Genomic DNA, 26708 nt, shown 5'->3' on the forward strand with positions numbered 1-26708 from the left:
TGTAAAATCATACTCAAGCTCAAGTTCTAGCTAATATTATGAGATGCTACACTTCCGGAAAGATTATAAAGGGTCAACTGATGCTCCAACCCTACTTCTTCAAACAAGAAGACTTTTCTACGGACTGGCCTGTGTTTAATCAATTAACTAGTATTTATTGCATATTTCCTGTGTTCAGTTGAGCATATAAAGGAATATGAACTGCAGCCTGTATCAGTGAGGGCCCAGTCAAGAAAATAGGTAGTTTAAAAGAAGAATTTTAATATTGAGAACTAGTCCAGAGGAGGAACTGAAAGGCAAATCAGGGGAAAGTAGGGCAACCCAGAGATTAACAATAGCAGAAAACCACTACCACCACTAGAATCAGAGGGTCAAATGGAGGAGGATGTTATCATAGACCAGGAGTTGGCACCTCCAGGTACTTTCTAAAACTATTTCAAGGGCTGCCTGGCAGAAGCTGGGATCATAAAAGAGACACAATCACACAAGACACTGCCTGATGCACAGAGAGAGGAAGAGAGACAGATATCTTGGTGGTACCCCTACTCTCACCCTCCAGTCTACCACTAGTGTTTTAAACTACATTCAAGCCAATGGTAATGTAGCCTTTAAGAATTCTTCCCTTGCATTCCAGTTATTTATTACTGTACAGCAAACTACACAAATACATAGTGCTGTAAAAACACTACCATTGCATTATGTTCACAGACAGGTGTAGCAGCTCTGGCTGGTCTCTGTGATGTATGGAGCCTTAGCTAGGATGCTTTAAAGGCTGGGGTTGGAAGATACACTTCCAGGATAGCATCTTCATGTACATATCTGTGTCTACATTGAAACAGCTAAATAGTGAACTCAGCATGAACTGTTAACTGGAGTATCTACACGTGGTTTCTGCAGCATTGTTGTCTGAGGATAGTCACACTTCTTATATGGTATCTCATGGACCCAAGAGTGAATCTGACCAGCAAACAAGGCTGAGTCTTTCATGAGTCACCATTGGAAGTGAGTTGAGGTTTTACAGTACTGTGTTTTTTTGTAGTACAGCGTCACTTCTGCTATACTCTGTAGATTGAAGCGGTCAGAGCCTACCCAGATTCACTGGAAGGAGACATGTAGCCCACCTCTGAATGAGAAGAATGTAAAATAATGTGTGTCCATGTTTTAAAACAAACTCTCCTAGTAACAGAGAAAACCAAAATAAATAAAATAGAGCAAAATTCAAATAAGAATTCAAGGACTAAGAAACAATACCAGAAAACAGTACAAATGATGTACATCATCATGCACTCTGAATTACTGCCAAGTGAGTGGCACAGACAGGTGATAAAAGTTTCACAAGGTCTAGAGGGATAAATCATTGAGGGGAGGTAAGCGTGGCTTCCAAAAAACGTTTCCCAGTTTTCCTAAAGCCAAAGTACAGAATTCTAGAGGAATCCTTTATTTCCCTAGAACTTTAAAGAAGCTTGTCATGTACAAGTTACGTACAAACCTAGGTGAATTCTGAACTTTTAGAGTCCAGTCCTTCTGTTTATCTAACACACATGCCGTTTTATCCTCGGGAGCAGCTATCTGCACTGATAGCTTGACTTCCATCCTTAATATGAAGGTACCACCATATCTCCAGGTGTGCAGGAGAAGAACACAGGGGCCTCTGTTGTTCCATCATAAAGCCCTGTTGCTTCCTCCTGGCTCATCCTCTATGCTCTTAATATTGGTTCTTTCTTGTTCTTCCCTCCAGTCCTTCCTCCTCCCCTGCAATCAATTCATGCCTTGCCTGCAGACCTTTGAGTTTTGGGCTTATTTTATGCTCTTAGCCTCAAATTCCAGTGGAAGCTCTCAGCCTAAAACAGCTATTATGTTTTCTGTAGGATGTGGTGAGTCCAGCAATCTTCAGTTACCACTTGTAGACCTCCAGACCTCTCTGTGGTGAGCGGGGGAGGAGCTTGGCCCTTCTCTGCCTGGGACAGATGACTAAAGCCAAGCACATGACCCAAATTAGCAAAGGAAGGAGCAGGGACACATGGAAAGAATTTCCTTCTAACAAATAAAAGTTTTTTGGGGCTTTTCTTTTATGATTCAACTCTTTTGTTGTTCAGCTAGAACTTGGAATCATGGAAAAGGGAGAAATGGCTGGTGAGTGGATGACAAACACTTAAAAGCTGAAAACGATCACCTTTGTGTGAAGATAGAAAATCAATGCATATTCAGAGGCATTCACATAGGTTTGTCATGTAACTAATATATACGATTAAACCATCCTTGTGGTCCCTGTTCCATCTGGGTTTCTATTTTGGTTAACACAAAAGCTCTCATGACTTCAAGGCTTTTATTTTATGTGCAAACAGAAGGCTCTGGTGAGTGTCCATTTGTTCTCTGTTTAACAGTCGCACAGAAGTGTAGCAATAAGCTTTACTAGGAAGCAGCCTTCCAATCAATTACACACTGAGGAAAAACGTTCAGGCCTTAAAGCCTCACTGACCACGACAGTGAATTAGGGAACAATCACATTAAGAGATTCCTTTTGACTTAATACTTGATAGGTCTCAATTGTGGGGAATGACTCTGAACTAAATTCTTGAAAAATGAGAAATGATTTCCAAAATGATAGTGTTTTCAAAGAAACTGGACAAAGTTCAGTCTCCATTCAGTTTTTCAGAAACACACCTTCTTCACACAGTATAAAGTGAGATTCATGTGTGTAAATTCTAATTCTTTACAACTGAAGTCCTCTGCTTCTGATCCAGCAGCATTCCTACAACTCAATTCCTATGCCTTAAGACTCTGTCTGGTATCAAGGGTCTAATTCCCTGCGGCCCTCTATTCACGAGGCCAGGTGAAATAAAAGAAAAACAGTGTCATCGTCTTTAACTCCTTAGCCTTGTCTTTGGATATACTTTTTCCACTTTTTCACATTTTTATTTTTATCTCACTTGCTCTTCACAATGACAACTACACTTATTTAAATGTTCACTCCTTTTGAATAAGAGTTTCCTTGAATAAGAGCCATCTGTTTCACTGAATCTGAGGATGCATGATGTCTTGCACCTACCCACCACCTCTAGGTAGAGTATCAGAAAGCACATGCGTTGCACATTGGCAGGAATCACCAATCCCTCAGTGGTGGTAAGCAAGGACAGTAAACACAGCTGAAGAAATCAAATGTGCAACATTGCCCAATTAAATTCAGTAACAGAGAAGAGATGCAACCAAACATGGATAGAGAATTGTTAAATGCCATGAAAAAAATTATCTCAGGAGAGCTTTACATAATACATCACTTCAGGCAAGTTTATTGCAGCTAAAGAAGTTTACTCTATTTGACATTGCCATACTGGTGCCCAAGGACAAATTAGACTCATAAACTCTGAGTGTCCTGAAAGCACATGGTCCTCTCCTGCTGCCATGGACACACTTGACTTTTCTCTAAGATCTTGCTGTGCAGATTATGGTTTGTGGACTAGTAGTAGCATCATCACCTGGTTGGAAATGCCTCACCCCAGACTTAATTATTCAACAACTTTTCCAGAAGATTCCATGATTGGTGTGCACATTACTGTTGGAGAAGCTCTAGTCTAAGAGAGTCCCTCCAAAATCTGCGGTCCAGAGGTAGAGTGTAAAAAATTCCCCTCACCTGCTGATTAAAGAAAGCGTCTGCTCACCTGTGAACTGGAACAGAAAGCATTACATAAATGAAGGCCCCTGTTAATAGTCACTTTGGAAATTCCCAAACTGTGAGTCGGATTAGTCCAGAAGCTGTGGTTACCAGGCAAGTTGAGGGCCCAAACCACCACAGAAAGATTCCAAAAACATACTCTGTGTCACAGTTTCAAAACAAAGCTGGTAATATTTTAATCCCTTCACCACAAGGGCCTGTCTAATATAGCTTGCCATGAGGCCGGTAACTCAGAGAAAATAATCTGGATTTTCCCTGTCCTATCAGCTTTTTAATATTGAAAAGGATAAAATAAAACAAAACTGTATCAGAACTGGTCACAAATGAGAACAGTTCAAACTGTTCAAACTGCAGGCCTGCCTCCAGCACTAATGATAATTCAAGACCATTCTATGGGTTTTAATGTTAGGCTTTCCTGGTTGTTCATTTGATGACATCACCACATACTTTGAAAACCCTTTTAAAAATTACCATAATATTTATGGAAAAAATAAACAGGCTGAAAATGATCCCATTCCAATGGTTTGGAAGATTTTAAACCCTGACTTCAGGTTCATAAGACACCACTGTTTCCCTGTGCCTTGGGATAGAGAAGATCAAAACTTTTCTCTGGAGACAGTTCCCATTATATCCATAGTAGTTTTGTATTAAGAAGATGGTGGGCTTCCCTGGTGGCGCAGTGGTTGAGAATTTGCCTGCCAATGCAGGGGACACGGGTTCGAGCCCTGGTCTGGGAAGATCCCACATGCCACGGAGCAACTAGGCCCGTGAGCCACAACTACTGAGCCTGCGTGTCTGGAGCCTGTGCTCTGCAACGAGAGGCCGCGATAATGAGAGGCCCGTGCACCGCGATGAAGAGTGGCCCCCACTTTCTGCAACTGGAGAAAGCCCTCGCACAGAAACGAAGACCCAACACAGCCATAAATAAATAAATTTAAAAAAAAAAAGTGCATGAAAATCTGAGAAATTAAAAAAAAAAAAAAGAAGATGGTGATTGTGGCGAGGCCTGACCTAGTGATGATGCCCAAGGTAAAGAAAGAAGTTTCAATCGATAGTGGGGGGAGGGAGACATTTGCTAATTTGGTTGCTTCCCATAAGCAGCACCAGAAATCAGGAGGAACAGCACCCACGGCCCCATCAGACAAGGCTGCCCCATTTGTAGTTCATCCTTGGAATTGACTCACAGGGAGTACAGGTTTCCCTGCTGTCCAAGTAGAGCAGTCCTAAGAAAACTGTGTAAACCCAAATGGCATAAAATGAAGAATCAATTACCTTAGGATGCATCTTGCTAACAGATGCACAAAATAAATTGAGATAAAGCACAGATGCTCACAGACTCAGTTCAAAGTTCTGGCAGCTTGATGCTGGGGTGCTGAGTACAGTTCCAGGGACAGAGCTTGGCGGTGCCCTTCTTGCTGCTGGGGTGTCCACTGCTTCTCTAAAGGCTCGCTGCAAAACACTATTTTCACTTTTTACCTTTTTTCGTAAAAGTGAAAATCCTCTTTGGGTTTCTTTTAGTTAGCAAAAGCAAACACTAATATAGGCCTTTCATAAAAGTGAGTGGTGTAAAGAGAACTTTCGAAAAGCAGGGAGTACCCTAACAATGTGGGCTTGAACTGGGGTCCTCACTGTGTTTTGCTTGAGAGGTTATTCTGGCTGCTCCTCACACTCAGGTGAGAATGATTCTTTGGCCACAAGTCAAACCAGTGGTTTAACAACCAGTGGTTTGAGTTTCTGAATCCACTCTCCAAAACAACCAGCACATTTGCCTTCTGATTGAGTTTCTTGTTTCTGAATTTGGCCCACTGCACTTCCACTCCACCTATGATGACCAACTTGTTGCACTTAACACTGAATGTCTCCTGTCCCAAGAAACCCCTCAGTCTCAGGCAAACTGAGTCTGCTGGTCACCTTAATTACACCTTTCCCTCCCATCACTGTCTACTCCCACCCAGCTCTAACTCCTACTAACAAATCCATCCACCCTCTCTACTTGCCAGGATGTCCATGCTGTGTGAGCTCTCACTCTCTTTCTCGCCTTTCCCCGCTCTCTCTCTCCACATCTCATTTCTTTTTATATTTCAGTTTTGTTTGCTAAACCTTTCTCTACCCCTAAGGACAGAAGGTGAGCCAAGTACAGAGAGAGAAAAGCATAAGAACATTTAAGGATTTTATGCAAACTGTATCAGTTAGCCAGGAATAGGGTAAATACCTGGAGTAAGATAAAGGTTTTAAAGGAAGAGCTTATATGTGTTCTCTCCAGTCACAGTGGTATATTTTGCACTGGACGAGATTTGAATAATTTCAGTAGGGAGAGGGTTAAGGGGTTAGGGGAGAACATGTAAGTACGATTTGTAAATACCTGAGCTAAGAGATCTTTATGTGTGTTCTCATTTCATCTCTAGATAAGAGAAGTGAGGTAGGTATTTACACAAAATTTAGAGAAAAGGACTTGGAGTTATAGGAAAATTAAGTGATTTGTAAGCTAAGCTAATGTGACAGAATTAGGATTTTAGAATTACTAGTTTTATTTAGAAGATAAAGAACAGAGTGTACATCAACTATGCTTCAATAAAAAAAATTTTTTTAAAGATCTGTAAAATGAAAAAAAAAAGAAGATAGAGATAGAGGACAGAAGACATGAACAGCTATGCATGTGGAAAGTATTTGGTAAACTGCCAACAGGTGAATCAGTTCCTTTAGACTAAATGCTACAAGAGAGACTAGTTTGAAGACCAGCTGACTGAATGAAGGGCTTGGTGTTGTGAGACCCACATCTGCGTGGGTAGCTTGGGGTGTAGTGGCTTGGAAATACTGTGCTCAGAAGTGTGGACACTTTCTGGACAAAGGACTGTTGAGATATGAGAGTGGCATCCTGGGTAGTAAGTCTCTGGAAGAGTCACTGATGTGAATTGACAGGATTCCCCCATGTAGGTAAAGGGAAAGAGTATTGACCACAGCATCTTTCAGTTTCTAGATTTCTTGAGAAAATATAAGGAAGGGGAGACTGTTGATGTGAATCTGAGTTTGGCAAGTTAAATACATCTGTGGAGAAGTATTAAAGATGACACTATTTTTTATTGAAGTATAGTTGATTTAAAAGGCTGTGTTAATTTTTGCTATACAGCAAAGTTATTCAGTTATACACATATACATTCTTTTTTTATATTTTTTTCCATTATGGTTTATCACAGGATATTGACTATAGTTCCCTGTGTTTTACAGTAGGACCTCATTGTTTGTCCATTCTATATGTAATAGTTTGCATCTGCTAATCCCAAACTTCCAATCCATCCCTTCCCCATCCCCCCTCCCTTTTGGCAACCACAAGTTTGTTCTCCATGTCTGTGAGTCTGTTTCTGTTTCATAGATAAGTTCATTTGTGTCATATTTTAGATTCCACATATAAGTGATATCATATGGTATTTGCATGACACTCTATTTATATTTAACTTTAATAAGAAAGATATTTGTGAAAATGTTACAAACTAGGTGTGGTCATATGAGCTAAAACCCAAATGAGATATAAAACATACATATCTCAAAACCAAATGAGATATAACAAAGAAGTATAGCAGAATATCTCATTGGCTTTGCTTCAAGGAATCTATTTTAAAGGATTTATAACTATCTTAATTATTAATACATATTTGTTGAGCTTCTTTGCTCTCTAGTCTAGACCAAGGTATGGCAGCAGGACCATGGGACACATGAGAATTATGATATGACTTTTGCAATTTAGTTAACAGATCAGAACATACATAGGAAACTGATAAGGAACAGGATAATACAGATGGAGCCCAAATATACTACTCAGGAAGTTGGTCCCTGAGATGGAAAAGAGAAGGTCAATATAGTGTAGTTGGTGCTTGAAGAAAATATTATTTTATTAAATATTGTAAGAAACTCCTCAATAATTTTGTATGATTTATCATAGAAAAATAATAAAGATGATAAAATAATTCTTATTATCTGCCAAGAACTCTGCCAGTGGTGTTAAAAATATTATTTGATTTACTCTTCCCAACATTTATAGAAAAAGGTGCCATTTTTAAAAAGAGGAAATTTAGGACCTAATAAGGTAATAATTGAGAGATAAGGGTTAACTTGTCCAAGACTGACCCCTGCAGTCTGGTCTCTCATAAAAGTAGTTTTCCTTCTGCAGTGCTCTGTGGGAGACCTGCTATGGTCAGGGTTTTAGCCAATCAATGCTGGGTAACAGCAAGGCTTGGACCCCAAGCTTCTTCCTTTCATCCTCAGTCCTGCCAGGGGAGGGGTCTATGCTTTCCCAATGAAGAACACCCACGTGGCTAACCATGCTGCTAGCTCAGCATGTAATCCAGCTACAGTGACAGGTCTTGGAACCCAGCTTCCTGATTGTGCCAGAGCAGGGGCTTGTGGCTCCCTCCACCCCCCAGTCACAAGACCTGAGCTGGCAGGAGAAAGTTGGCACTAAGTTCCTGTCGTTCATTTTACCATCATATCCTGGTCCTTGATCATGTCAGGGCCTAATCATGTAATATGCAAATCTCCATGGCCCAAGGGTCAAAATCTCTCTTGCAAAGTCAGAAGTGAGTCCCTGCCAAATCATAGGTCACTGCCCCAGACTCAATGAGGGCACCAGGAGACATGTAAGCCTGCTGCTGATGCTGGGCGGTGAGTTTCCCCTCTCTCTTCCCTTCCCTCTCCCCTCTCAGCCCTCCAGTTAGCCTCCTAGTGCTTGTCTGCACAGAAAACTCAGTCCCAGAAAACAGGACTCAGGGAGCCTTCAACTAGAACACATTACACATGGTAATACAAAAAATTGTTCAAACAATTATGCTCTTTAAAATATGACTCCTATTCACTGCTTTGGTTTCCCTGCCTTTGTGCCTCAGGCTAAATATTACTCAGATTCCTGCCAGGCTGGGTGCTTTCTCACCAATTATCTGAAAGGCCCAGAGAACGGTACTTACATCAAAGCCAGGCCTCCTGACAAAGGCCACCTGGCCACTGCACACACAGGCATCTCTCAGCTCCTTGCTCCACTTGGCAAAAAGCTATTTCCATCTCAGTCACAACGTAACAAAGGACTAATTGATGGAAGCATTTTTTTCCATCTTTCAAAAAATAAATTGAGCCAACCCCACAAGCTCATCTAGAGGAATTAATTAGGGAATAGGAAATCTCCAAAGCCATCCTTAGATTGAGATTGAACAAAGCCCAGAGAACAGATGGCTTTTCATCTGAATTCTTTAAAACCTTTAGCACTCTGCTAATTCCCCTACAGGAATGAAAAAAGATATTGCTAAATGAATTTGAGCAAACATTTCACCAGGTGTTCCATTCCCCTAAGGTTCATTTTGCTCTAGGAAAAAAAGAGAAAAACAAAACCAACAGGTATCCTCCCCACTGATATTACAGCAATTTCTCTGTACATTTGAGTCCTTCCCCTAGGGCTCATCGTAAACCTCCCCAGCATTTCTGACTACCAAGCTGGCGGAGTGATTCCCTTACTTGACGCATCTGACCAGAGACAACTGCTTAGAACACAAGGATGATGTCAACACACGCAAAACAAAATCAATAACCAAGTCATTGTGCAAGCAAAACAGAAAAATAGGAATAGGAAACAATTTTGTATTCTCTTCCAGATATCTGGAGATTCCTGGGACAAGGGTTGCTGAAGCTTGATTGTGTTATTCTCATAGTTGAGTGGATTTTTTTTCCAGGACAAATTTGGCATATAGAAATACAATGAGGGGAGTTCCCTGGTGGTCTAGTGGTTAGGATTCCGGGCTTTCACTGCCGTGGTCCAGGTTCAATCCCTGGTTGGGGAACTGAGATTCCGCAAGCTGCACAGCCAAAAGAAAAAAGAAAAAAAAAGGAAAGAAATACAATGAGGGAGATGTGTGCTGCCTCTCCTTTGCATTACAGTTTCACAAGAAGCTGTCTTCCTCCATGGGACCTGGAAGGGTGAACTGATGGAATTTACACATTTTCCATTCCAAGAGTTTCTAAATACACCTCCCATGAGAATTTGGTATAAATTTTAAAATTTCATTTATTTATCATCTATTTTGATTCACATTTTAGACTGAATAATTTTATTTAGAATTTCGATATTCCACTAGAACATTAGAACATTCTGATATCCATTCTTTTTTTTTTTAAATAACAATTTACATTAATCATAATCTATACCCATAGACTGAACCATGCCAGGGAAGAGTCCACTGGACCAAGGAAACTCTAAGATACATTTCTGATACAGGTAAATGCTGATACATGGATTGAAATGTGCAATGAGCAATTCTGGGATGGGGGTCATAAAGGGAAACTGAACCCCTAGGAGAAAACACCTGAAGCCAGTCAGCAAAATGGAGGATTTGGGTTTCCAGTGTTCAGCCCCAGCCCCAGGACACTTCACACGCTGACCCACAGACTCAAGCCTTCACTGGCAACAGCTATCTGGGTTGCTTCTTTCCCACCTTACTGCCACCTGCCCATCACAGCTGCCATAACAGCCCTTATGTCCACTGTTCTCAACTGGCCTAGTCTCCTCTACCCTAGAAAAAGTTCTGACCACACAGAGGTCCACTTCTTTCATGGTGGGTGTAAGAGAATTTTAGCCCCAGGAATCTTTTGTTCTAAAGGTAAGGGCCACTAAAGTGAAACTTCTAGAAGCAGAAGTTGTGCTAAAAATAAATAAATACAGTTATTCACATAGAATGTGTTTATATTGGTTATAACACTCATTCATCCAATAAACAGTCAGCAAGCACTCTGCCAGGAGTTAAGGAAAAATTAGTGAGTAAAGTAGATACATTCTTTGTCCTCTTAGAGTTCTACATTCCTTATGGGGAGACAGTCAAATATCCCCACATGTATATAATTACAAACTAAATCAACACTATGAAGATTAAAGGATAAGAAGTGTATAAAAGTGGAAACCAGTCTAGGCAGGAATGTCAATCTTCCATGAAAAATAAATTTTTGAACTGATAGAAAAATGAGTAGGCGATAAAGTGTAGAGGGTAGCCTGGTGAGGGGAAACAGCATGGGCAAAGGCCCCGGCTGAGTGTGTTTCAGGAATTGAAAGAGATCCACAAGGTCTGGAAGGAAGCTGGCAAAGGCTCAGAGGCAGAGGAGGGGTTTCAGCCTGCAGGGCTCAGAGGGACAATGGAAGCCTCTTGTCATTTTTGGGGGGCCTGGAGCTTCATCCAGCTGCCAGGAAACCAAGAGACAACGTAGAACATGCACCTCAGAAGTATCCCACACAAGGGGTCAAGGAGCTAGTGCCTTTATTCACCAATTATCATGACTCTTTCATTGAGGGGTGCAGGGAGGCATACTAATTTCCAGCACCTCAGGACCACAGGGTCTGAGTTGGGCACACGGTGCTCAGACCCCAGCAGAGAAAGCCTTGGCGGTGGGAGGCTGGGCCACACTGGTGAGGCTAAAGATACCTGGACCAGCCACTCTTATTATCAGCTTCAACACCACAGATCAACACCTGTGCACTCCTTCCTGCCCACAGAGCAGCATTAGTAACACCAGAAACCAGCAAAATTCCTGTCTCCATTTTTATTCTTCACAACCTTCTACACTTACATAAGGATACTGCCTGTGTGACTAGTTAAAGCTCAAGTACTTCTGTCTGAAGTACTTGATGCTCTCAAAAGGACTCGGCAGTAGTTGGGGGTTATTACTCCCATTTTACACACTAGAAAATTGGGAATTCCTGAGACAAAGCAAAATGTTCAAGGCCCTGTATCTAAAAGAGAAGCACCTTCAATTCAATTCAAGGCATCATTTTTCATAACCATTTTTATTCCTGCCATGCTATGATTGACACAACAGACATATGACAAGATAGTCTGCAAATTTGCTTAATACTTAATCACACAACTGCATTCAGGATCCCTAGGGAAAAAGAGCTTCCCATTATTTAAGTTAGTCTATCTAATTCTAAAATGTAACAGAATTCCATTTAGAATAATAATAAAAAGCACCAATAGGATGAAAATAAAAGTATGAGTTTCCTCTCCAATAGACCAACTTTTAATGTATTTTAAGTGATGAGCAAGAATTATGGAAAACAATAGAAGTTAAAAAGAGGAGTCCAGTAGGGTTGACTTCACTGCCATCTGAAAATGGAGGACAATTACATAAGCCAACTCTCTTAGAATGAAGATAAATGTCACAGGGAATAAAACTCCTTTTTGGACCTAACATCCTAGTTCTTAAGCTTTACTCGTGAGAGCAAATGAAACTAAACTCATAGAGAAGCATGGTTTTCTGAAATTCTATCCCTGTATGAAAAAGTTCACCAATTCTCCTCAGATCAATTTTTGAAATGTGCATTTAGGCTGCAGAAAATAATTTTTCATACACAAGTATTACAGGTCAAATGTCAGCTTTGGGGGCAGAGGTTGTGTTTTATAGACGTGAGCTTTAATGTGCTTCTCATATTCTGGTTTATGATATCCCTTTTCAAAGTGAATATTTCCACTCTGTTGTACAGGGCGCCAGTCTTGCTGTTGATTATGTGTCGAGTCTTGAACATCATCCCACATTGTCTGAGAAATGAACCCCGCCATGGCTTTGCATGATGCCGTGAGACGAGAACATAAAGAATAACCAGGTCAGAGACTGTCCAAAAAAAAAAAAAAAAAAAAAAAAAGAAAAGGAGAAAATCTGTAAGTAAGAAAGCAGAATTTTCTGAGTGCCTAATTTCTGGGGGAATTTCTGCTGCCCGTGCAGCCCAGCTCTGTACTTCCCAACATGCCTGACTCCATTTCCTGCTTTGCACCATTCCTGGGTAATTGCTGTCCCATAAGGATGGGAAAGTATTTTTATTTTCTCAAGATGACAAAATATTGCTTTCAAAGGAGACATTGCAGGAATAAGAATTGTTGCAGGTTCTTACAAGGGACGTATTTGGGGTTGGGGGACATTGTTTGTTTATATTCACTCTAAATTTTGGAGCACAATCTACTTTCAGTATCCTCTCCATCTGGCAGTTAAAGCTAATGTCAGTGTGATGGGAGATATCTTCAACTACTGGTAAATGTCCAAAGCCTGTCTCATGGCCTCAGGGACAGCGTACACAAGTGCTAGAAATTCTAATTCCTTTTTATATAGTTTTACTCTAATTTCACAGAAAGCTCATGCATGTAATAAAATGCCCACCAATAATAGAATCTAAATTTCTCAATCAAACCCAGATTGAGAATATTAGAACCTATGAGAAACTCAGATAGAAGTATGCCACCTTGGAATCTGTAGACCACTTATCCCAAATCCATCAACAATTTATTGTCTTGTCAAATATAAAATATTTCCTTTCAGTGATTCTCTTTTCCACTATGCCTTTGACACTTTTGAAAATATTTGGTGAAAGGGCATTTATTTTAAACTGTTCCATGCCAACAATGGTTTGTGACTCCACATCTGATTCCTTCCAAAGTTTATAGTAGATGGTGTTTGAGGGTGAGTTTATTTGATTTTAACTGGACACAAATGGAATTTAGTAAAATGGAATTACAGAAGTAAGTGATACTTGGGGGTGATACCAACAATGTATCAAATAAATTATTCCCAGCGGTGCTGTGTTGGTCTTACGTTCTTGCCCTACAAAAGATTAAAAGATTCTTTAAAGATGTTACGTCCTAAGCCTTGACATCACCCACAACAGAGGGTCCCCTAGGTGGTCCTAGCTGGTATGTCTTCTCTGCTCCACACTCTTGTCTATGTCATGTGTCATAAAAGTGGACATAACACATAGAAATTCTTAATTCTAAGAAAACAATGATAATGGATGCCCCTGTTTTGAAAAGAAATAACAGTGCCTGCCAATTTTCAAATGTCTTTTTACCTGTTTTATGGGTAAATCTTAAAAAAAAAAAAACAATTACAGTTCTAGACATGTGTGGATATTGTGGGGTTTTGCCACTAACCACAAACCACATTTAAAAAAAAAAAATTGAGACTTTTTACTTTCACTGATTTGGCGAGACTTTTAGCAAACAAATTGTTTCAGAACATTGACGTCAATACAGTGTAGTGTGCTGGGTGATGAGGTATTTCTCTTATAAAGAATGACCAATATATTGCTCACTCTTCATTCAGACATGACAAACAATTTTAGTGTTCTTAGTAACAGACGGACATGTGAGAAATTTTTTTTTTAAATCAGGGTTTTTAATGTAATTTTTTTTTTTTTTTTTTTTTTTTTTTTTATAAATTTATTTATTTATTTATTTTAGCTGTGTTGGGTCTTCATTTCTGTGCGAGGGCTTTCTCCAGTTGTGGCAAGTGGGGGCCACTCTTCATCACGGTGCGCGGGCCTCTCACTATTGCGGCCTCTCTTGTTGCGGAGCACAGGCTCCAGACGCGCAGGCTCAGTAGCTGTGGCTCACGGGCCCAGTTGCTCCGCGGCATGTGGGATCTTCCCAGACCAGGGCTCGAACCCGTGTCCCCTGCATTGGCAGGCAGATTCTCAACCACTGCGCCACCAGGGAAGCCCTTAATGTAATTTTTGACACTAGTGTTTCTCATACATTGAAGATTTTAAGAAAAATATATAATATCTTGATTTTAGAAAATAAAACACTCAGTCCTCTCTAAATGAATTCAAATCATTTAAAGCATCCATTGGAAGAAAATTAAGTTTGTAGAATTAAACTATCTTTTATTGAGACCATAGTTATATGATATTTAGAAATTTGTTTACATATCTCATTTAATTTTAAAAACTACCTTTTTATAGAGGTGTTATTCAGTTCTTCAAATAGGGATACTAAATGCCAGATAAGGTTATCATATGTTAGATTAGTGGTTTCTATACTTATAGGAGCACTGGAATCATCTGGAGGGCTTCAAAAAAATACTGACACCTCTGTCCCAACTCCAGAGATTATAGATTATTTGGTCTAGTGTATGACCTAGGCTTCAAAATTTTTAAGAGATCCCTAGGTAATTCAAATATAAAGAAAAGTTTGGAAACTCCTTGATGACAAGATAGAACCACATACTCTTTTATATTGAGGCTCTTAGAAGTCATTAATTTTCTGAGTTGCATTGAATATAGCCTGGGATACTAATCAGAGAATTCTAAAAATTGTTAACGTCGTAATGTTACACTTTAATGAGAGAGATATCATTTTCTTTCTGGCTTGGTGATGAACTCAATGTCTTATACACAGTGTTATTATTCTATATGATGATAATAATATCTAGATTAAATGAGACCTCCTCTGTACCAGGTTTGTTTTTTATAAGTATTTTTGCATGTGTTTTCCATAATGCTGTAAGAGAGCCTTTTACCCCTTTTAGAGGTGAGGAATCTGACACACAGAGCAGTGATGTAGCTTGCAGAATGCTGCATAGCCAGTAAGTGGCAAAGACAAGATTCAGACCCAAATCTGGCAGAGCCTATGGCCCATGCTCTTGACCACCACCGTATCTAATATGACTTCAATATTCGTGGATGATAACAGTAAAACCGTTCCAACTAGGGGCTAGCTGCACTGTTAAATAGTCAAATATTCTTATCAAATTCATCCTTGAAGACTTTTTGTTTTAAGTGGCTTTTGTTGAGGCCTCTGTCTTCCTTTATTTGATCTCAAAAAATACAACTGGGTACCAGATCCTACTTCTTCCTGTCTCAAAATACTGTATGTCTCTATTGACCATTTATTCATTCAACAATGAAAGAGAAATAGAAGATTATTCACTGCTATTTTTATTTGGGATTTGCCACATGCAGTTGAAGTAATTTTTCAGTTATGCACAGGAGACAGAGTGAAATGTAGACAAGGGTCAGTCTATACAAGGCACAAAAACTTCAAGAACAACTTTGGGAACTATACCCACAGGTACACAAAGTAGCTGAGAAGGAAGCAGTAGACACCCCATGAACTTTCCTACTGCACACTGGATTCCTAGAGCTTTTCCATTATTTCTCCTGGCCTATTAAATCCCCAAATAGTTATTGAAGACACTTTAGAAAATATAAACATTTTCCCTCTTTGGGGGGTTGTTTGTCTGATTTAATGACCCAAATAATCTCTAAAAGAATGCATTTAAAATCACATATTGTGTTATCACAGAGTATACTCTATAATCTATACTCAGAAAAGTCAATGATATGTGAAAAACACAGCAGCTCAATATAAAAAACTCTTCAAAAGCAGAGAACATGCACTGTTTATGAAATATTTTTTCCCTAAGAAATCGCTAACTCTTATGCCTTTTTTTTAAAAATTTATTTATTTTATTTATTTTTGGCTGCGTGTGGGCTTTCTCTAGTTGCGGCGAGCGGGTATGGCGCACAGGCTTAGTGCTCCGCGGCACGCGGGATCTTCGCGGACCAGGGATCAAACCCGTGTCCCCTGCATTGGCAGGCGGACTCCAAACCACTGCATCACCAGGGAAGCCCGCTAACTCTTATTCCTAATCCAATCTGAAAGAATATAACATTTATGAAAAGGAAAGCTTGCTATTAACAATGATTTTTGCAAGTGAAAATAATCACCACCAAATTTTAAAGATCAATCAAATAAATAATTGATTATATTCTAGAAAGCTGAAGGAGGTATTTGAGAAAGACTCAGGAAATTCACCCAAAACTCAGAAGTAAAGGATTTGAGGAGAAAGCAAATGATCAAAAATATAAGAAGCAAGGCATTTAGAACCAGGAGATTGAATAAGTATGAAACAGAATTCTAAAAAGCAAAGAGATGCAATAATCAAATTAATTTTAAAATTTCTGAACTGAAGAAAGGTTTGAACAAGTAGTTCAAGAGTCTAAGAATACTAGATATTAATAAAATTGACATATAATATGTTAACTTCAGGTGTACAACATAATGATTTATTTGAATATATTGTGAAATGATCACTACAATGTCTCAACATCTTAACATCTTAACATCTTAACTTAACATCTGTCACCATACGTAATCACAAAATTTTTTTTCCTGTAATGAGAACGTTTAAGATCTACTCTTTTCACAACTTTCAAATATTCTATACAGTATTATCAACTATAGTCACCATGCTGTACATTACATCCCCATGACTTATTTTATAACTGGAGTTTATACCTTTTGACCCCCTTCACCCATTTTGTGTGTTTTGTAAGAATATAAATTAATCTCAAGTTTAAAAAAATAAAAATTGACCCACAATTAAACAAACTTAAGAACTTATTTTGTATTTCTTTGAGTATAAAAAAAAATGTTCTAAAAGCTTCTAGGCAGAAAAGAGTAAAATAAGACCTATGAAGATACCATCATACTTTTCTTCCACAGCAATGTATTGAATAAGGCAAAGGGGAAGTATTTTCCAGGTTTTAGGGGCAATGTTTGTGACCCAAGAATTCTAACCTCAGCCAAGTCAACATTCATTAGTAAGGATAGAAGGACCTTCTCAGACATACAATGACTCAGAAAGTGTGCTACTCAGTTATCTGTCTTGAAAAAAATTACTCAAGGAAGTGCTTCACTTAACCAAGAAATGAATTAAAACCAGTAATTAACTCAATTTGAGGGTATGTGTGGTTCAAAAGAAAAAACAGTGAGTAGTGAACTTAACACAGGCATGGTATCTGAGTAACTGTTATAAACATAGTTATGAAACTTGACAAATGTCAAAAAGTAATTCTTGGATAAGAAAGAACATATCACTTAAAAATAAATCAATGAAAATATCTTTGTTTTATTTCAATTAAAACAAGGTAGTGGCAGGACTGAGGAAGAGGAAAGAAATGAAGATATTCTAAACTTCTCTTTATTTAGTATAGCAAATCAATTTGTTTTATTAATAACACCTATTGATTTATTTATTCATTTAACAAATAGTTGTTTAGCATCATCCCTGGTCAAGGACCTGCTCAATGCTGGTATGGCAGAGATAAATGATCAGATCTTGGGCTTGCCTCGTGGCGCAGTGGTTGAGAATCTGCCTGCCAATGCAGGGGACACGGGTTCGAGCCCTGGTCTGGGAGGATCCCACATGCCGCGGAGCAACTAAGCCCGTGAGCCACAACTACTGAGCCTGCGCGTCTGGAGCCTGTGCTCCGCAACAAGAGAGGCCGCGATGGTGAGAGGCCCGCGCACCGCGATGAAGAATGGCCCCCACTTGCCGCAACTGGAGAAAGCCCTCGCACAGAAACGAAGACCCAACACAGCCATAAATAAATAAATAAATAAATAAAATATTAAAAAAAAAAAAAAATGATCAGATCTTGGTCCCTCCTTCATGGTGTGTACATTCTAATTAACAAATGATTATTTTTAATGTGAAAATAACCAAAGGGAATAAAGACAGCATATATAACTTAAAATCACTATAAAGAGAAAATTGTTAAGAAAATTTAAGCAATATTTCTAAAGATAGAAATAAAGAGAAGATGTAAATCAAGAAATCAATGAATGCAAAAATCACCAAAATAATTCTTAGGAAAGCTCAGTAAACTTATATAGATTTAACACCTATTAAAATAAATTCATAGATTACATTAAAATATATTTTAAATATGAACAAAAGACACTGGTAAAATTTAATGACTTTTTTTAAAAATAGAGGGATAGGCAAACTATGACAAGAAACTATAGATAAATAAACAGCAAGGATATTGATGTGAATATAAGGAGAAGTAGAATTCTAGCTAAAACTATTAAATATTAAAAGATAAGTGTATCTTATCTTGATAAAAGTGTAGCTCACAGTGAAGAATAATCTAGTCTTAAACTTTTAGGTATCAAAAAATGTTAGAAACATGTAAAACACAAAAGGTTAGACTTAAGTAATATTAAAATTATAATGATACAGATATAATTACAATGACTTAAAGATCTATTTTCATCAATGCTAGATAAGGAAGACAAATTATATGGTAAAGTCAGATAAATATAATGATTTGAAAGATGAGCTGATGTTAATAGCTACATAACACAAACTATATACATGTTCATAAAACAAAAATAAAAACAAATTCAACTGTAGTTAAAAAATCATCCTCATTATATTGATTTGAAAGGGTAGAACTTAGTCCACATATTTTGATCATACTGAAATAAAACTAGAATTTCATAACAAAAGAATGACATTTTCAAGTCAAAAATTTAGAAAGTGAAAAAAGAAAAGAAACCATTTGGAGTGATAATGGTAACTGTTAAGGTGTACATGTAAAAATTTATGGAAAATTTTCTAAACCTAAACTTAGAGGAAAACAATATATTTCATAATATCTCATGTTAAACTATATAATCTGAGCATTCAATTCAAGAAGCTAGAAAAAAATCAATATTTCATATGGTTCTTTTATAATCTGGTACAATAATAAATGATATATATTTTTAAACAGCATAACTTTAGCCTTTATAGATCATCAATCAAAGAAGAAATGCGCATTTCAACAGTGTCTTCTATAACACCAAAAAGAAAATGTGGCTCTTTCTCAGCACAACTGCAAGGAAATATTTTTTCTTTTCCTAGGATTTATAGATTCATGATTTTTAAATCAAACAAATTATTCTTTAAATTTGGGGTGCAACTGACAGTTACTTTAGTAAACTCCCCATTATCCTCAGGTTTGTCATCTATTTTGCACTGTGCTTAAATTTTTAAACCAACCCCAAGTGGAGATACTGACATAACTGTGCTATGCTGGTAAATGTTTAACACCGGGTCACTGCAGCGGGGGTTGTGGTGATGACTTATAGCATTCAATACTTTCTATAGTGTAAAAAGTCTCACCGTGTCCAATTTCAAGCTATCGCCTTGATGCCATTAAATATGGAATTGGAAAAAGACGCACAGAATCAGCTTTCATCATCCAGTGCAAACTCACTCCAAGCACACCACGATATATGTGCCATTAATGAGTTTATGAATACCGAATTATGGATGCATGGATGGCTGAATGAATGGGTGAATGGATGAATAGATAGATAGGGCAGATAAAATTATTACTTGATAGGGATATCAAATTAATTAGTCAGTATATTTTTGTTGTTTGGTTTATTTAATCATTCAGCTCTATTATTAAAAATTGATAGGAAGAAAAAATAAGGTGGTGATATCTGTCTTTCACTGCCACTTCTGAGCTAGTATGAGAACTTGTTGGAAACTTCTTGGAAAACTTTAAACAAGCAATGAAAATCATGAAAGGATTTGTATCAGAAATACATAGAATAAAAATTTTGTTAAGACCAGCTATGGATTTAAAATGGATTTGGAAATTTCTCTTAAGAGAACTTTGTTCAGCAACCTTGATTCAATGCACTCTCACATTTTTTAATTGACATTTATGTGCTTGTGTAAACTTAACTATTAAATTAGATGGTTATAGTTGACAAATCACCCAAAGTTTTAAAATGTTATGGTTCTATGACTGAGGTGAAGCTACTTCTCTCATCATCTCACTGTCTCCTTTCACTCATTAAAGGTAGGAAAGTAATGATTTTATTCATGATACAGCTTTTTAAGGACAAGTCCTTAAAATTAAAAATTTTAGTTAAGTACTACATATTGTGCATTTTGTCCTCATTATATTCAGAGGAAAACTGAGGGTTTAGAAGGGACATCTTGCCTACTGAATGACTGTGTTCCTTGACTCAAAATCATAAGATGTCTAGCCCAGAATACATGCTTTGTAAATGTCTTTGAACTGAGCTTATTAGTAAAGAAAATTAATTAGTCTATATTCTAGATGTCAAAATTGAGTTCAGATATATATAGGAATATATATATATATATAAATCTTATCACCACTCATGCATTATAGGCTACAATATTTATTTCATTTGTCACATCCTAGTCCCAGGTTGAAATTTTAATACAGTAAAATATATTGAGATGTTCATACTGCTAAAATCTTTTGGATCAACAAGATAACAAAAGTATACTTTGACTGTAATATTACTCTTGATAAAGAACAGGACTAATCATTTCACCTAATTCCTATTACCTGTATTTGCTCCTCTTAGATTTTTTTTCTTACAGATTTTCTCTTATCACTCTTAAGATGATACCACCAAAATATGAAGAGAAGACAGTCTACAATCCAAAAGATAAATCCCCAAAGTAGCAAAGTTCACTACATCTTATTTTCAATTACATCTAAATAATAAATAAATAGTTACTATTTTGCCTGTTTCATAGGCCACATGCAAACCTTCACGGAGGATTCAGAGCAGCTGCACTGGATTTATAAATTCTATTTGCAAAGAAACGGAGGAGGTGGTAAAACAGTTGCTCTGTTATCAAAAGGCACACATACATGTATCATGCCAAATTTTTGTGGTGTCCTGTGCTACAACCCTTCACCCAAACCGATGTCATCAGTTGTGTTGGACAGTTCCACTCCCTTTCCATTAGCTGTACCTGTCTGATTTGCTACCTTGGAACTTTCTCCAAAGCCATGGTAGGCTGCTCAATCTTTTTAGCCTGGACACATGAGGAACTCAAAACCATGGGAACAACCCTCTATCACTGGCCCATGACTTCAGTAGATTAACACTCCATCTCCCTTCCCTTTGGCAAGACAATTTTGTGGTGTGTTTTACGTGATTCCTCAGGGGGTCCTCAGCTGGATTGATCCTCAGTTTCCCGCAATGATAACATGCTCATCAGTGCCTCCTTTTTCCCTGACCCTCTTCTGCATCTTACTCTTCTCACTCCCTCCCTTCTCCTTTCACTGACCATCTCTCAAGCTACCTGCACCCAAGGTCTCCCATTAGGCTCTACCTTCAAGAGAACTCAAACAAAGACACATCCTGGATATATAATATCTTTTCTAATGTTTTATTGTTATAATTTTCAAAGAAACAGAATTACATGGAATTATAAAATAAATGCCTATGTAGTCATCACCAAGATTCAACAAGTATCAAGATTTTGCATTGCTTGTTTCATCGATCCATTTTCTGAGCAAATTCTCAGTAAGAGTTTTTCAGAAAGGTTAATGTATCAGAGTACCTCAAACCTAATCTTGTTCCTATTATAAAAAGGAGGGACTTCTTATCACATAGATAGAAGTTAATTACCAAATGAATATGATATCTTTTCAGAAGCATTTAATGACTGTTAACAATTTTTTTATTAAAATTTGCTAGGCAGAGGCAAATAATATGGTAAATAGATCATTTGACAAAAATGATCTACTGAAGTAATCATAATTTATAATTCAATGAATGCTTATGAGCCCTTATTTGGTCTAGGCACTGTGCTAGGTGCTGGAGATACAGCCAAATAAAACCTGGGTGCTGCCCTGTGAAGCCTACAAGACATGACTATATTAACAGTAGCCAATTCAGTAAATTAATTAACAGGATTATTACAAATTCTAATTAGTGCTGATAAACAGAAGGTCTGTAAAGGGTCATTGGGGAAAAGGGAGCAGTGAGGGGCCACTGAGGAGATTAAGTTTGGTCTGAGGCTTGAAAGATGAGAGTGAGGCAACTGTAGAAAAAGGAGGCCAATGTGGCCTTAGTATGGACTCATATATGAGATGAAGTTGGAGAGTTTGGCAGGGCTCAGAACATGCAGAGCCTTGTAGACAAAGACAATGAATTAGGTTGTTATTCTTAAAGCAATGTGAAATTCTTAAAAGATTTAAAATAGCAAAGATATGTGATGAGGTTTCATTTTTAAAAGATTGCCTTGTCTGTTAAGTGCAGAATAAGTTGTAGTTTTATTATTGACTCACAGCTAGGCTTTGAGGAGCACAAGTAGTTCCTTAGGCTTCCCATTTGCAAAACGTGGCTTTAAAAATCCACTACCACTATCTGAACCCAGGCCCCCATTTTTCAGATAATTTCCGGAATCTCTTATCTGGATCCCTTTGTCCTGCTTACTTCCTTGCCAATCTGGAACTTTCAAATTAATCTTCCTGCAGCTTTCTTAACACAGCATTGCTTTGCTAAAGGTGACAATGATTCTCCTCTATACAAAATGATGTACAAATTCCTTAACATCTTCCTCAAATGTGGCTTCCTAGGCTTTGTCTCCAACTCTTCCCTTTCATATTTCTTTCCTATATGCTACTCAAGTTGGATCCCTTCCTAATACTTAACTGTATAATTGCTATATATCTATATCTATCTATGTATATATAGAGAGAGAAGAAGATTGAGAATAGAAACCATATTGTGAATAATTAAAAACCAAATAGTTTAAAATGGGAACAAAATGGGAAGTAGGAGGTAGCCTGAATTATTATTATTAATATAGTATTGGGGTTATCTTTGCCTCTTCCCTATCAACTCCATATCCCAAGCATCAGCATATCTTGATGACTCATATAAAATATAGTCCAAATGTGATCACTTCCACCACTGCAAGTGGAACATGCCACTGGAACATGCCACTTTGGTCCATGTCTTCCTTATCTCGTGCCTGGACTATTGCAATAGGATCTTACCTGGTTTCTCTCCTTCCAAACTTGTAATTTTCCATTATATTCTTAGTATAGTAGTTAGAATAATCCTCACGTAAGTAAAATCACACAGAGTTATTCCTGTGGTTGAAACAGATCATATTCAGAATTAAATACTTAATATGGTCTAAAATGTCCTAGATGACCTGATTTTTCACTTTATTTTCTGACCTCATCTCCAACCATTATCCCATTTTCTTTCTGCAATTCAGTCATATGGGCTTCCTCATTCCTGGAATGTACCAAGAATGCTTTTACCCTTCCATCTTTGTAAACATTATTTCCTCTGCTTGATATGTTCTTCTCTCAAATATCTGTGGACCTCACTACTTCATTGTAATCCAGCTCTGCTTAGATGTCACCTTATAAGAAAATTCTTTCTGGACTCCAACCATCTAAAAGAGCCCACTCGACCACTCCCTATTCCCTTATCCAGCTTTAGTTTCTTTAAAGGACATACTAGCTGACATATAATACGTCAATTGGTTTATTACCTGCTTGCTCCTTCTCCCATTAAGAATGTAAGCTACATGATAGATGGACCTTCATCATTTGGTTCACTCTTATATCCCCAGAACCTGGTACCTTAACTAAAGTAGGTGCTTAATGCACATTTGCTGAATGAATGCCATAATAAAGAAGTGATATATTCACATAATGGAAAACTATACAGAAATTAACATTAATGAACTAAGTAAATATCAGCATGGAAAAAAAATCTCAAAAAAAATAGTGACCTTAAAAAGCAAGTTGAAGAATGTTCTGTTGAAGCATTATTATAATAATAACTATTACTATTAATAATAATATTATTATTATTATGCAGAGTGTTTGCCCAAATAGGGTATTTTCCTTAGTTCATAACAAGGGTTCAAACTTTTCAGTTAGAAAAGTTAAGCATAGAAAGTACTGAAAATATTAGAAAGGACAACCATTACAGGAAGCAGAGAGAGAGAGGACCAAAGCCATGGATGGGAGACTCCAGGTTTCACCTGGCACTGAGGTAGGCAAAGGTCAGCATTCATGAACAGCCAGATCAGAGGCAAAAAATGTGTTGTCCCTGAGAAGGCTAAGTTTGTGAAGGAACATGGGAGAAAGAGGGGCCCACACAGCAAGCTGCATTTTCACACACTTAGGATACAACCACCACCCTGCCCCACCTCTTGGACCTTCCTGAGTTCATTGGAAGGAAACAGCCATGTTTCCTCAATTCCTTAAGTGGGAGTTAAATCAAACAAATACTATCTTATTTTTCTTTAAATGAGTTTAGAAGTTTTGACTGACCAGTCTCTGCTCAGTGACAGACCAAGCTGAGGTATTTTAATTTGCTCTAATAAATGCTGTCAAGGCATGTGTCTATTTTTTTTTTTTTCCTCTTATTCCCCAACCACCCCTACTTTCCCACATGGGAAAATAGAAAAGTTAAAATCACCAATTAATAGGGCCTCAATCCATTCAAGCAGAAAAAAGCTTTAATTTGTAGCATAATCTGGTTATTGTAACTTTTATCTCCTTCAAATAGACATTTGGTTGTATTCAGGTACCTATTTCCTCTTCTGCTTGAAATTTACCAGAGAATGGGGCAAGATTTCTCCATTTCCTTCTCTCTCACTCCCCTACACTTGCTTTCCCACATAGCAGCACCACATGCAACAAAGGGAGAGAGGTTTTTAAAGGTAGAGAGAGACCCTATCATGGTGACTTGACTTCTGCTTTCTGACTAGATCCCTTTAAATCTGTGCTTAATATAATCGAAGAATGCACATTTTGACTAGATCTCTTTAAATCTGTGCTTAATATAATCGAAGAATGCACATTTTGAAACTTCTCAATTGATGTAGGTGGCAATTTAAACATGTAAGGACTTAGAAATCGCAGTCATTATTTTGAACTGTGTTCCTTCTGTTTCTGGATTCACATTGAATTTGATCATTTTTGCTGTAAGAACACATCTTGCCTGTCAGTGGCCTCCAGACATCCTAAATGCTGCCCCCAAATTACACCAGACCCTCAGCCCCAGGAAAAGATCAGCATTTTTATAGGACACAGCATGGTGTTACGTTTGCTCAGGACTTTTGTCTTCTTAATTAAATATTTTTCAGTCCCTGTCTCAGAAATTGGAAAACACAATTGAAATGACTCAAGGTACATAGTATTCCAAGCCTGTCTGTGAAATGGTAGCTAAAAGCCATAAAATTATGCTGCAAGTATTACTAGGTAATTTTCAAGGATATTCTTTGGGAACAGAAACGATGGCCTAAAAGCCATAGACCTTATTAATTTTATTAAACAAAAACAATTGTGTCACATTTCTGAAAAGTGATATTATCATCATATAACCCTCATTGATAATAGCAGATGGGTGGATTTTTTTTTTTTTTTCAGTAAAAGGGCGGTCAGTCCTGATTTAATATGGGATATATTCAATATCAGACTGAATCATCCTTGTCCTTTGTCATGCCACCTGTATCTGCCCCAAGAATGCTGTCAACAGAAGGAATACTGGTTACTCCCAGTCTCCTGGAATCCCTCCAAAATATTTTACAGAGCCATACCTCCAAGAGCTGAAGTTTTTGGAAAGTGATTGTCATGCTACTTACTGAATGACAATAGAGTCTGTCTATAATTAAACTTGAAATAAAAATAAAAGCCTTTATAAGATTTGAGCAAAATCTGGAAGTTGGGCCAAAGGCACAGAAATATGTGATACCATCACCTAAAAGATTTTTTTTAATAAGTAATTCAGACATGTGATTCTACCAAGTGATAAATACTAATTATAGATTCACTCATTTAAATTCTAAACTAAATCTAAGACAAGAGGGATTTTGTTTTTAAATATTAATAATTATTTTATTTATTGACATTAATTTATAACTTATTTACTTCCTAAATTATGTTTGAATGATTTGCAATGATTAAAATACATACAACAAAACTTTTTTTTCCTAAAGTACCAACAGGACCCCTTTGAGAAATACTGTACTACCTGAGAAAAATCAGGGTTACATTAATAAGGGCAGAGAGGAGCATAATTTTCAGAGTGTAGAGGAACAGTGATGTCTATTGAGTGGGCTATAAGCAGGGACTGGCAGAGGAGGCTTATGGAGATCTTCCAGAACTGAAAGAAAAGTAGAACACAGTCTTGGCCCAGCTGAAGTCATATATATTCTGTTGATTTCTTGTTAGGACATGCTTGCTATTTGCTTCCCCAAGGCGAATAAAAAGTGAGCACTCTCATCTGGTGGATGGGATCCACTTTTGCACCTGAATACTACATATTGCATCAACTACACTTTTTATACATAGAATTTAAGGTATGACTTTTACGTAAGCCTAGCATTTGTACACCTTTGTTTACTTTGTATTATATGATTATGACTTTCCAGGAGTGGGCTAAAATTCTCCCACTACTAGAATCCATATAATGTAACATTTTAAAAAATTGTCTTGGGAAATCCCTACCGGTGTAACTTTGGCCAAATTCCTTAACACTAGAAGCTCAGTATCTTCATGTATAAAATTGGAAGTAATAAAAAGTGATTAAATGTATGGACTCTGGAGAAAAATGCCTGGTTTTAATGCTAGTGTTTCTGGCTTATATTC

This window comes from Balaenoptera musculus, chromosome 15, assembly GCF_009873245.2.
Source record: "Balaenoptera musculus isolate JJ_BM4_2016_0621 chromosome 15, mBalMus1.pri.v3, whole genome shotgun sequence".
Taxonomy (NCBI): Eukaryota; Metazoa; Chordata; class Mammalia; order Artiodactyla; family Balaenopteridae; genus Balaenoptera; species Balaenoptera musculus.